This window comes from Pongo abelii, chromosome 11 (genome assembly GCF_028885655.2).
Source record: "Pongo abelii isolate AG06213 chromosome 11, NHGRI_mPonAbe1-v2.0_pri, whole genome shotgun sequence".
Classification (NCBI taxonomy): Eukaryota; Metazoa; Chordata; class Mammalia; order Primates; family Hominidae; genus Pongo; species Pongo abelii.
In genome coordinates this window covers 57,151,893-57,166,155 of record NC_071996.2, presented here as the reverse complement: position 1 = coordinate 57,166,155, position 14,263 = coordinate 57,151,893, and the positions used below count along the sequence as shown (strand labels likewise).

Below are 14,263 nucleotides of genomic sequence, written 5' to 3'. Positions count from 1 at the left end.
CTGTCAAAAAACAAATTTCTATTTCTTAAGCCACCTTGTTCGGTGCTTTATTAAGTCAGCCCTAACAAACTACTATAATAAAAATAAATAAAACCTTTCTTTCTAGAGGATATAATTATTTAATTGTATTACACATTATGAGAGACTGCTTTAACTTTTCAACCTTTTAGGTGAAATGTAATAAATATACAGAAAGGCACACATAATAAAAATGGATACGTGAATGGATGCAGATCATATAGGACATATTCTTTGTCTATAAAGCAACTAAACTAGATATTAATAATAAAGCTTAATTTGAAATGTCACATACTTGGCAAATTATGAAATAGAGTACTAAATATCCTGGTTCAAAAACGAAATAAAAATTAGAAATTATTTTGATATGTAATGAAATACTACATTATTCAAATTTATGAGATATAGCTAAAGCTTTCTTTAGAGAGAAATTTGCATCTTAGAAGAAAATGTATAGCATATATTAAAAACATAGGCCAAAAGTCAATAAGCTAAACTTCCATTTCAAAAAAATTAGAAAAATATCAGTAAAATAAATTCATCTAACTTATGATTTTTAATTTTTTTTATTTCCATAGGTTTTTGGGGAATAGGTGGTAATTGGTTACATGAATAATTTCTTTAAGGGTAATTTGTGAGATTTTGGTGCACCCATCACCCAAGAAGTATACATTGAACCTGATTTGTAGTCTTTTATCCCTCACCCCAAGTTATTATTATAAAGCAATATAGATAACAAGATGTTTTGCTATTACAATGACAATATGCAAAACTCAGTTTTTCCAAATCACAAATACAAATTTTCAGTTTTTCTGGAGAAAAATAATTATCTACCACCAAGGAAAAAAGTGAAATATACTTATTTTTGACTAGAAAATATAAATAATGAGAATTTTCACTGTTATTTGAGGCTCAAAACCTACACCTTTGTTCATTTTGATCTACAGAAGGAAGAGTTGCAATGAAAACAAAATGGCAAAAGCTGCTGGTTAATCACAAATCCACAAGGACAAATCCAAGCTATAGACTAAATTAGTTCTGGACGGTGAAAAAATTGTATGAAAGGCACAAGCAGCTATGATAATAAATCAATAATGTAAGGTTTTCATTGTTGTTGCTTATGTATTTTTCTATTTGTTTATGCTAGTCTGATAGCAATAAAATTATGCTGTTCAGAAGCTATCTCATAAATAATATAATTTCAAGATAAGAATTTATAAAAGTTATAGAAATAGAATTCTAACCAGTTTTGGAGTAAGTTACCATTGCATTAGGGAACAACGTAACTTGTTAAATGTTTAAAAGTTCCATAATTTATATATATTAGTTGTGTCTAAAATTTCTTCAGTACAGATATTTTAATTATATTAGCGACAATTAGTAGCATAATACTATTACAAATTAGCAAAGTTTATAACCTAACCTTATAGATACTGAAACTAAAATGAAGTCTTTGTCAGTTAATCACTTAATTAATTATAGCTGTATAATATAATTGTGTACAAATAAAACATAAGGAAGCTCTTATTTCATTTATATGTTGCACATAATAGTCATATAATCTATTCTTTAATATTGTTCAATAGGAGAAATATGAGAAAAAATATAACTTCTGGAAATGCAACACCTTAATAAGAGGACATACTTGCTTTATTGCTATTCACTAGGCTTTCTTCTATAAGACATTTACAATAAACTACTATTGTAGGCATGAGTTTCAGTTTTGAGTCCATGCAAAGGTAAATTAATAAGCATTTATTTCAGTGGTATGGTCACTAATCAGCTAGTTTGGAGATAGGGAGATTGTTATGAATTATTCAGGTGGGCCCAATCTAATCACATGAGTCCTTACACACAGAGAAAGAGACAGAAAGGATGTCGGAGAGCCAAGACATGAGGAAAACTTGACTTCCATTGCTGTCTTCAAAGATGGAGGAAAGGGGCCAAGAAAAAAGAAAAAAAGAAGAAAAAAATTTACACATATGCACTCACTACACTCCCTCAGTAATACTCTGTTCCCACTTTACAGATAAGGGAAAATGAGTGTGAGGAAATTTATGTTACTTTTGACTAGAAAATATTTAGTTTGTGTGCAAGGTCATAAAACTATGTGATCAAACCAGAAGCCAAACACTTTTTAAAATAAAGGAAAGCGCAAAACGCATGATCTTGCAGTACAACCTTCTGACATGGGCTACATATTCACAGAGTTCAAAATTTCAAGTTATGTCTATGCAAAATTATCACAATCAGATGCAAGAAAAAAATTTTTTGCTCATTTGCCCACAACATGCCTGCTAAATGTTGAGTCTGACAGAGAACGAGATTACCATCCTAAGGACTGGCAAACTGACTACTTGCATGAACCATAGCAAAGCAGATCTGCTAAAACTTTTGAGCATATCCTACTTTTCCACAGACATGAGCCTGCTATAAATACACATATCTCAGAAAGCTTTAATTAATTTTGAGGGGGGGGGGGTCTCTTGGTATCATCTAAATGCATTTGAAAGGTCGCTTACCTGTCAGTGAATCTATTATTTAGTGTTCAGTGGCTAAATTTCTAAATGATAATTTATAACAAATTAATGGCTTCTATAAGAACAGCTTGACTTCTTCATAGGCTCAATTCACTCCACCACTGCCCATTCCAAACAAAAACAGAAGTAATGATTCTCAGTACACAGCACGTCTGGTAACTTTTAAAAATTAAATGGGAACAATATCTGCTGATGTTGGAAAATAAAAATATTGGTAGTTCTCCATTGCAATAAGTCAGGTCAGCTGAAACTTGCAAAGTGCCTTGCAAGCCACTTCATTTTTCACTGTGAAGTGATGGAAAAGTCACGTAACTGACAGATAACTGTTAATATGTCCGTATCAGTGGTACATTTACCAAATGTCTGATACCCAAAGATTAGACAAGTGAAACGATTTGTATTTTCTAGTATGTTGATCTGTCTTCTCACTGACAGCTGTACTTAAAAGAAACATTTGAATTTTATCACTCTTTCTTGAGGATGTAAGTCATTACTTACTCTATTTTCATAATACAACTCAATGAAGAAAAGCATAGGTTTCTAAGTAATCTGTCAGTTGATGTATGACTGATAGTGTTCAATTCACTCATATTTATTTTAAACTAGATATTTTACAATTGGATGAGTTTGGTTCCAAGGCACAGGACGAAGAGCACTGGGCATCCCAGAAATATCATGTAGAATTGCTTCTTAACTTGCTCTCACTAGATGACATCACACTCCACAGCAATTTGAAAGGAAAACCTACTTTTTAACAGAAACTCTACATATAATTTTCTACTTTCGTTTCTTAAAGGGAACAAGGAAGGAGCACAATCGTACCTTCAATATGCCAATGTATTTTTATTTTTTTGCAAGTTTTATTTGAAAGGCCACTATATCCTTAGCACATGAAAGAGAAGGAAATAAATCAAGTGATTTTAAGTTAACTTTAAAATGAAAGTCACATTTCTTTTATAAAAAGAGTGTTATTTAGTCAATTTATTTGGTATGAATTTGTTCCATGAATGGCATTCAAGTGAAAGAAAAGTCATTTCATAACTTCAAAAAATTAAAAATAATCTAATATGGTTTATTTCTTCTTGTCACACAGGGTTGACAGAAAATTTTAAACTAGCCATGTATTATATTTTGGGATGGGAGATGGAGGCAGGGGCCCTCAACAATCTCTAGGGTTCTAGGGTTTTATTAGATTCCCAAAGCGGCATACTTTATCCAGGAAACTTGAGGAAGAACATTGGATTTGGTAAAAACTGGTCAGGATGCTTCCTGACCAAGCCCATGTAGTTGACCAAAAATTGACTATTTTTCTGCCTTGGCCACTGGAATCTTCCACGTTATTTCCCCAAACCAAGGTCCCTGGTATTCAGCTCCCAGGAGCCATACATCACCTATCAAACATCAGGCCTTTATCTGGGTTTCTATAAGTTTCAGCCTGAAGGTTTTTCCACCTCCAAAACCTACAACTCTAATTTCATTTCTCTTGGGAAATTAACTCCATGCAGGGCTATTTGTCTTTTTCAAATTAAAGCAATAACCTCTCCTTTCTCTATTCTGGAATAAGAATGAAATCACAAAGCTGTTTACTTATAATGGAGATGGGGGTAAGATAAGGAGAGCTCAGACTTGTAAAAACATTAAGGCTATTCTCCATCCCTGCCTACCTGGAAAGGGGGAGAATACAGATTAGTATCACTCTTCCCTAATGGGTCCACACTAACAAAAAATCCTGGGCACTAGTTCTTTTCTTAAAAATATACCTTGTTATATAAGTTTTATAAATACGTATATAAGCAAAAAGATTAAAAATGAAGTAGAATATTAATTAAGCCTTTTTAATTTCCCCCTCAAAAACCCTTTAATCTTATCTCTTACAACTCTTCTACTTTACAAATAATTCTACAAGAACTAGGGACCATAGCCCCAAACATACTGACATATGAGTAAAAGGAGTAATTGTTAATAGCTTAAAGGGTGTATGTTTTATGACAAGTATAATACTGACTTCCTTAGAGAGGCAAATTATAAACTATTATCTATAGTCACTAAGTAAGAAATGAACTGAAAATAATTCACTTCTTACTCAGTAACTATAAAACACAACTCTCAAGTGCTTTATACAATAAAAACGTACTGTAAGTTTGAGATGTGCTACCTGTTGTACAAAAGTAATGGGACTTCCCTGTTCTTTCAACAGCAACAGTAGGAAGTAGTTTTCCTGTTTGAAGTTCTTGCTGTCCTTTCACAAGAGGCAGACTAGATATTATTGGTAAGATTCAAGCAACGAGCTATTATTGCTAATTTAGATAATAACATTGTCCATATTATTATGATGTAATGACATAGGGAATATATTTCACAAATCATTTTCCAGGAAGTTATAGAAACAAAACCTCCAAGTAGAAGAGTTTGGTGCCTATTAATTTCCTATGTAGTTTTAAAAAGACTTTATAAATTTTCTTGTGCTCCCTGTGATTCTTTTTCCAAATAAATTTCAAAATTGAAATATCTTGAAATATTTGAAAACACACACACACACACACACATATATATACATATATATATATATATATATCTGTGTATACGCACACACACATACAGTTGGCCCTCCATATAGAAAGGTTCTGCATACATGGATTCAACCAACCTCAGATAGAAAATATTTGTAAAAATAACAGTACAATAATAAAAATAATATAAATAAAGATCAATATAGTATAACACCTATTTACATAGCATTTATTTTATACTAGGTATTATAAGTAATCTAGAGATGATTTAAAGTAGGGGGCTAGGGGTGCCAACTTACCACGCAGGCACAAGTTTATATAAAACTTTTGACTTTCCAAAACTTAACCACTCTACCATTGACTGGAAACCTTATCAATAACTTTAACAGTCAATTAACAAATATTTTAATGTTATATGTTTATATGTTGCATTATTATAATAAAGTAATCTGGAGAAAGGAAAATATTATTAAAAAACCATCACGAGGAAGGGAAAATCTATTTACTATTCATTAAGTAGAAGTGGGTCATCATAAAGGTATTCATTCTTGTCATGTACAAGTTGAATAAGCTGAGAAAGGAGAGGAAGAGGAGGAGTTGGTCTTGATGTCTCAGGGGTCGCTACCTGGGGAACAGTAGTGTGGCATTTCTACACCTCCCAGACAGGGAATAGAGACCTAGTAGGCCAGTACTCAACCCCTGCGTAGCAGTAAGAAAGCTAGGATATCAATGACGGCTGAGTGGGAATCTGAATTTCTAACTATAACTGGCGGTTATGATGTGGTACTTCACCATTCTCTGTTCAAGTAGTATGAAAGGAAGCCAGCTAAACCAGAAAACTTAGATAAGATCAAGTTTCAATTGATGTCCGGATTTCAACTGAAAATCTCTAGTTATTCCAACAACCATGAAGATAAATGTTAAAGACAACCAATAGATGGCCAAATGAAGATGCCAAAAGTGTGAGACTTCTCCGGAAAAAAATTTTAAAGCAGACATTCTAAAAATGCTTTAATGAGCAATTGTAATCACATTTGAAAACAATGACAAAATAGTGGCAGCAAAGAAATGCAAAATATAAAAATGAACCAAATGAAAATTTTAGACTGAAAAACACAATAACTGAAATAAAAATTACCAAGGATAGAGAAGTATATTAAATAATGATGAAAGAGTCAATCCACCAAGAAGGTATAGCAACCCCAAATGTGTATACACTAAAAGCAGAGATTTAAAAATGTGTGAAATAAAATATAACGGAAATGAAAGAAGAAATATACTAATTGGCAGCAATAGTTAAAGACTTTTGCACCTGTCTTTCCACAATTGATAAAACAATTACACAAAAACCTAGTAAGGATATGGAAGAACTCCAGATACCATAAACCAATAGGATCTAATTCACAAAAAACATTCCACCAATTAACATCAAATACATATTTCTGGACCATAGAACAAGCCTCAGCAAATGTAAGAGGTTTTAAATGAGGTAGAGTGTGTTCCCTGAACACAATGGAATCAAACTAGAAACGAGTGACAGAAAGATTACAGAAAAATTTCCAAACAGAAACCTAACAACATACTTCTAAATAGTCCGTGGGTCAAAGAAGAAATATCAAGGAAAATAAAAAACACATTAAACTGCATTAAAATGAAAATACAACATATGTAAATTAGATCAACACAGTTAAAGCAGTGCTGAGATGGAAACTTATAGCACTATATAAATCCAAAGCAAGCAGATGGAAAGAAATAATAAAGACAAGAGCAAAATCAATAAAATTAAAAACAGAATAACAACTAAAAAATCAATGTGACATGTACCTGGTTGTTGGAAATGATCCATAAAATTGATAAACCTTTAGCAAAGAAAGAGAGAAGATGCAAACTACCAATATCAGCAATGAAACAGAGAATATCACTATGGACAATGCAGACATCTAAAGGTTAACAGCGGAATATAATATACAACTCTACATATAAAAGTTTGACAACCTAGAGGAAATGCACTAATTCCTTAAAAAAAGTATTACCAAAATACAATATGAAATACAACATCTGAATAGTCATACAGCCATAAAGAAATTGAATTCCTAATTAAAAATTGCCCAAATATAAACTTCAGGCTAATTTCACTTTTGAGTGAAATGTTTTATAAAACATTTAAAGAAGAATTAACACTAGTTATAAGCAATACCTTCCAAAAAAACAAGTCTACTCAGTACATTTTTGTAGCTAGTATTACCCTGATACCAAAAGCAGACATAATCAGTATAAAAAAGAAAACCACACATCAGTATCCCTCATGAATTTAGCTATAAAAGTTTCCATCAAATATAAGCAAATAGAATTCAGCAACATATAAAAAGAATTATACACCATAACCAAGTAGGGTTTATTATTCCAGGTTTGCAAAGCTGGTTCAATATTCAAAATCAATCAATTTAATCTGCAATATTAATTAACTGAAGAGAAACAACACAAATCATTTCAGCTGATGCAGAAATAGTACTAATATTTAACAAAATTCAATATCCATTCATAATAAAAAATATAGAAAACAGGAATACTCAGGCACTTTCTCAACTTTATAAATAATGTCTACAGAAACCATATATAATATTATATTTAATATTAAAAGATTGAAAGCTGCTTTCTAAGATAGAGAATAAGGCAAGAATGTCCACATCTATCACTCTTACTCAACATAGTGCTGGACGTTCAAGACTCCACATTATGGGAAGAAGAAACAAACAAACAAACAAACAAACAAACAGAAAATGTGTTCACATTGAAAAGAGAAAAATAAAACTGCTTTTTTGGAGATGGCATGATTTTCTTTGTAAAAAAAAATAGCAACCTTTAAATATAAAACCTCTTGGAACAATATGTAAGATCAGCAAGTTTACAAATCTAAGATAAACGTTAAACAATCAGTTTTATTTCTATACACTTGCAATGAATGAGCATATAGACACTAAAACAAAAAAAATACATCATGTATAACTACTCAAAAGAATATACTTGAAAGTAAATCTGAAAAAATGTATACAATTACAAAACATGACTAAAAGAATAAAGAAGATATAAATAAACAGAAAGACATCCCATCTTCATAGACTGGAAGACAATATTGTTAAGATGTCAATAGTACTCAAAACTATTGACAGAGTCTATCTAATCCCTATCAAGACCTCAATGACATTTTTTGAAGAAATAGAAAAGCCCATCTTAAAATTCATTTGGAATTTCAAGAGACCCCAGATAGCCAAAACAATCGGAAGACTCATATTTCCTGATTTTAAAATTTACTATAAAGCTACAGTAATAAAAACAGTGTGGTACTGGTATATACAGATATATAGACCAATGGAATGGAATAGAGAGCCCAGAAATAAATTCTTATGTATATGGTCAAATAATTTTTGACAAAGATGTCAAGACCATTTAATGAAGGAAAGGACAGTCTTTGCTACAAGTGGTGCTAAGAAAACCTAATATCCACATGCAAAAGAATGAAGTTGAATTTTACATAACACCATACACAAAAATTAATCAAAATGAATCAAAGACCTAAATGTAAGAATTAAGACCATAAAAATCCTAGAAGAAAACACATGGCAATAGCTTACAACATTGATTGGCCATTGATTTTTTGGCGATGATACAAAAGGTAAAGATAACAAAACAAAATAAAAGACAAATTGGACTTCTTGAAAACTTAATTTTTTTTGCTTCAAAAGACACTATCAATAAAGTAAAAAGGCCACCCACAGAATGAAAGAAAATATTTGCAAAGAGTATATTTGATAAAGAATTGACATCTGATGTATAGAGAGAATTCCTAAAACTCAACGATTAAAAAACAAACAACCCAATTCAAACATGAGCAAAGAACTTGAATAGACACTTTTTTCAAAGAAAATAAACAAATGGCCAATAAGCATGAAACGATGCTCAATATCAGTCATCATTAGTGAACTCCAAATCAAAACTATAATGACATACCACCTCAGATCAATTAGGATGGCTAGTATCAAAACAGACAATAACAAGTGTTGGTGAACATGTAGAGGAATTTTAACCCTTCTGCACTGTTGGTGGGAATATAAAAGGGCATAGCTGCTGTAGAGGACTATGGTGGTTCCTCCAAAAATTTAAAATAAAATTACCATATGACCTGGCAATTTTACTTCTGAGTATATACCCAAAAGACCTGAAAGCAGGGTCTTAAAGAGATATGTGTACACCCATGTTCACTACAGCAGTATTCACATTAGCTAAAACATGGAAGCAATGCATGCAAGTACCTATCAACAGACAAGCAAAATGTGGTATAGACATACAATGGAATATTACTCAGCCTTAAAATGGAAGACAATTCTGACACATGCTACAACATGAATAAATCTTAAGGACTTTATGGTAGGTAAAATAAGTCAATTATAAAAAGACAAATATTATATGATTCCACTTAGATGAGGTACTTAGAGTAGTTAAAATAATAGGGACAGAAAGTCAAATGGTGGTTTCCAGGGACTGAGCATGTCTGAGAGAATGAGGAGTTATTGTTTAACAGGTACAGAGCTTCAGTTTTAAGAGGAAAAGAATTATAGAGGGGATGATAGTGACGATTGCACGACATTATGAATGTGTTTAATACTACCGAATTGTATATTTTAAATAGTTAAGATGTAAATTTTATGTGTATTTTACCACAAAAAATACGGGATTTGTATGCTGAAAACTACAAAATTCATCAAAATGTCTTAGCTACATCAATGATTGTATATATTCTTTTCTTCTTCCTGGGATTGTTATAGACTCATTTCTTTGCACATATATTTCTCTGTCATTTCAAAGAAATTTGGAGAATGAGGGGAACTAAACTCACATGTTTAATCTGCCATCATAAACCTCAAGTCAATCTTCTAAATTCTGTTTTCAGCCATAATTTTCCACATAATTATTATAAATTCATTTTATTTAGATTTTCATCTGATTTTACCTACTTCCATAAGCAGATGATTTGATTGAAGAAATGACCACATCCCAATAACAATAAAACATTTGATTCTGATAATTTTTAACACAATTGATTCTCTGTCAATCATTTCAAGGAAGATCAAAACAAAAAGCCTAAATGGAAAAAAAATTCATCAAAATGCAACACTATAAAATGACATATCAAAGTTAACAAAAACATATTTTTGTTTATAAGGTAGTTTGAATTAAACTCATCAGGGAAATGTGGGTCAAAGGGGGGCTTATAGTTTATCCTGGAGATAAGCAGTTATCAGAATGCGGTCTGTGGGCAGACTGGAAGGGTTCATATCTCAGATGTACCATTAACTAGCTGTGTGGCTTTGAAAAAGTTACTTAATCTTTCTTACAATCAGATTCATCTAATGTAAAATGTAATAATAGTTTATATCCAATAAGGTGATGTGAGGCTTAATAATCTATAAAAACACTTAAAAACCAGCATCTGACAATTTATCAATAAATATTTCCTAAGATTATTAAAAGCTGTGTTTCTCAGAAACTATACATGGAGTGGTTCCCAGAAACTCAGACTGAATATTCTCTCAACATTAATTCCAGTTACAAGATTCTCTAGAAACCTATATTGTGCTGAGTGAAATACTCAGCTATTTGGTACCCAGTACAAACACTCAAGAAAGGTGACTAAAGTGCTTTGTACTGGTCTTATTTGCAATTTGCATTATTTTCTATCTGACAAGTCAGGTGCAGAGCTAGAACTGGTAGATTCTGACAATCCAAAACTTGTGGTTTTGATTTCATCTCATGTACCACATTAAAATGATTTTGTACTGATTTTCTATGCAAGAATTGTCATTTTTTGATTATATAAAACTTTCACCAAAAAATATAGAAAGGAGATTAAAAAGAGAGTCAGTGCTAAAACAGACTCTTTAAAAGCAAAAGCCTACCATCTGTAGCAGGAGGACTTTATAAAACCCAGGGGTGTCTTCTTACCCAACTGTCAACACCAGGAAACATGCCAAGGGGACAGATGCTAAAACTGGAAAGTCTCATCTAGGGCGTGACATCAGAGTCCTATAATTTCTCTCTAAAAAGGCAACAGTCACCACAATGACAATGAGATATTATTGAAAAAACAAAACTCCCTCCTTAATGAAGAATGGCTTCCATTAAATAGTTACACTACTAAAATTCTACTAACACAAATGAACATACTGGTCTGTGGGATGGGAGGTAAAATCTGTACTCTATTGAACAAGTTTCTAAGAAACCAGCGGGTACCTTTTTAATTACTGGCAACAACAGGGAACATAAGATCAATCAGGGAAATAATAACAGAAGCCATTACTAAAAATAGTTTCCAATCCCAATGCACAGTTGAAGAAAAACAATAAAGAAATCTCTCCATCTTTTTAACAATACACTGACAAGCATGTGATACTAAAAATTGGTAAATCAAAGGTAACATTCCAAATTAAAAATGAAAAATAATCTATAATTACTACTATTACCTGGGGAGTTTATGTTTACTTTATTTCATTTTACTGTAAGGTGAATAGATAAAGAGATTTTCTTCTCATCAGTCAGTCCTTTCCATTTCTATACCCCACTGCTTCTCGTTTCTATTTACAGAGAGGAAAACTCATATATGTCCCTATAGGATACAATGTCATATTCGTTGCTGAACACATATGAAAACACTGAGTTATTTGCCAAATAGTGAAATAAAGGCAGAAAAGACACATTTGTCAAAACATATTTGATGGGCTGTATCTTGAAGTACTAGCCTCAGTACTCTTCTGTATACATTTTGTGCACACTTCTCATTCTGTAATCTGAAGGGAACTCTAGTTTGTGAGCTAATTTTCTTTTCCCCTGCTCATATTAAATCAATGACGCAAAGAAGCCTCAAGTCTCTGGGCATAGAAGAAGTATTTGAAAGACTCAGATGTATGCTTGAGTTGTTCTGTTCCAAAAGCCAAGATAGGATGAAGGTTGGGAGTCTCTGGGGAGTAGGAAATTATAGCTACCTGAAAACGAAGGTGAAGACGGATGGATGGTCCTTCTCCAAGTGGTAATAAGGAAGGCAAACGACAGGAGAAAGATAGAGAAAAAGAGAGTAACCAACTATTGTGTGAGAGCACCAACTCATCACTCATGGAAAACTCAATTGGACGCTTATTCTAAGAATCTTAAATAGAGACTGGGAACTTGAACTCTTTATGTGGGAATGAGGACATGAAAGAAAAAATATCTTGCACTCTGTCCAACGTGAAATTTTGGACACAGTTGAAAATTTTCTCAGAAGCTGGTACAGTGGTTTTTGTATAAAAATAACACTTAGTTCTCTGTAGTAATTTAAGACCTCTTTTTTGCATAGGAAATAGTATAATAGGTTAATACTCCCACATGCTACAGATTTTATAAACTCCCTTATACTAAAAAGTATAAAAACAGCACCTGAGGTTCTATCCACCCCCACAAAAGTAACTTTAGAAGATTACGAGTCTGAAAGTTATTTTTTCTTAATTATATAATTTATGATTTCTGCTTTCTAGTTTTCTAAATAAGTATTGCATTAACAATAACAAAGTAATTCAAAGTAAGAACTTTGGGTGGGTTTCTAAGATATTTACTAATGTAGTCACTATTTCCATGTTCTTCACTTCATCTGGTACTATTTTTCTCCTCCTCCTGAAGGACTTCTTTCAACAATTTTTCATGATGTGGAACTTTTGGTGATTATTTCAATTTTGTATGTATAAAAAAATTGCTTAATTGCACCTTTTTTTTTTGAAAGATAGTCCTTGCTGTTTATAGCAGTCTAGCTTGGCTTCTTTTCCCCCTTTCAGTATTTTAAAGATATTTTTCCACTGTCTTCTGTCTTGCATTCATTTTGAGGATAATCGGCTGTCATTCTTTATTCTATACTTATGTGTCTTTTTTCTCCAGTTACATTTAACATTGTCTACACTAATTTAATTTTTATTTTTTATTTTTTTGTAGTATATAGTTTTTAATTTTTGTGGCTACATAGTAGGTGTATATATTTATGGGGTATATGAGATGTTTTGATATAGGATTCAATGTGAAATAAGCACATCATAGAGAATGGGGTACCCATCCCCTTGAGCATTTATTCTTTGAGTTACAAACAATTCAATCACAGGCATTAAATTATTTTAAAATGCGCAATTAAGTTATTATTGACTGCAGTCATCCTATGTTGCTACCAAATAATAAGTGTTATTCAGTCTTTAATTACTTTTTTGTACCCATTAATAATCCCCATCTCTCCACCCCCCTTCCCAGTCTCTGGTAACTATCCTTCTGCTCTCTATCTCCATGAGTTCAATTGTTTTGATTATTAGATCCCACAGATAAATGAGAACATGCAATGTTTGTCTTTCTGTGCCTGGCTTGTTTTACTTAACACAATGATCTCCGTTTCCATCCATGTTGTTGCAAATGACTGGATCTCATTCTATGTTTCTTGCAGCACTGTTTATAATAGCTAAGATTTGGAAGCAACCTAAGTGTCCATCAACAGATGAATGGATAAAGAAAATGTGGTACATATACAAAATGGAGTACTATCACCAATTTTAATGAATTTAATCATGGTATGTCTTAGTGTAGTTTTCTTTGTTTTGCCTCCTTGACATTTATTGAGCTTCTTGAATACATATGTACATGGAGTTTTAGTTTTCATTAAATTTGGAAAATTTGTGGCCACTGTTTCTTCAACTATTTCGTCTCCCCACTCTTCACCTTTAAGATAACCCCCACCTGACTGATGCCCCTTTAAAAAAAATTCTGTGTTTCATTTTGAATAGTCTCCATTACCATGTCTTCAAATTCACCAATCTTTCCTTCTGCAATGTTTAATTTGCCATTAATTCCATACAGTTTATTTTTCATCTCCAACATTATAGTTTTCATATCTAGAAGCTTGGTTGGAGTATTTTTAATATTTCTATGTATCTCTACTGGTTCAGTCCTTCCTCTAGCTTTATGCACATAAGGAATATAGTTTTAATAACTGTCTTAATGTCCTGGATTGATTTTTCTCCTCTTTGTGGATCATATTTTCCTGCTTCTTTGAATGCCTGGTTACTTTTAATTGGATGCCAGAAATTGTGAAATTTGCTTTATTGGATGACAGAAACTGTGGACTTTACATTGTTA

At 32.1% G+C, this 14,263-nt stretch overlaps 1 protein-coding gene across 3 annotated transcripts in view; it reads right to left on the bottom strand.

Moving 5' to 3' along the window:
* KCNJ3 (potassium inwardly rectifying channel subfamily J member 3) overlaps positions 1 to 14,263 on the bottom strand; it is a 168,519-nt gene that overhangs the window by 114,589 nt on the left and 39,667 nt on the right. The window lies entirely within an intron of this gene.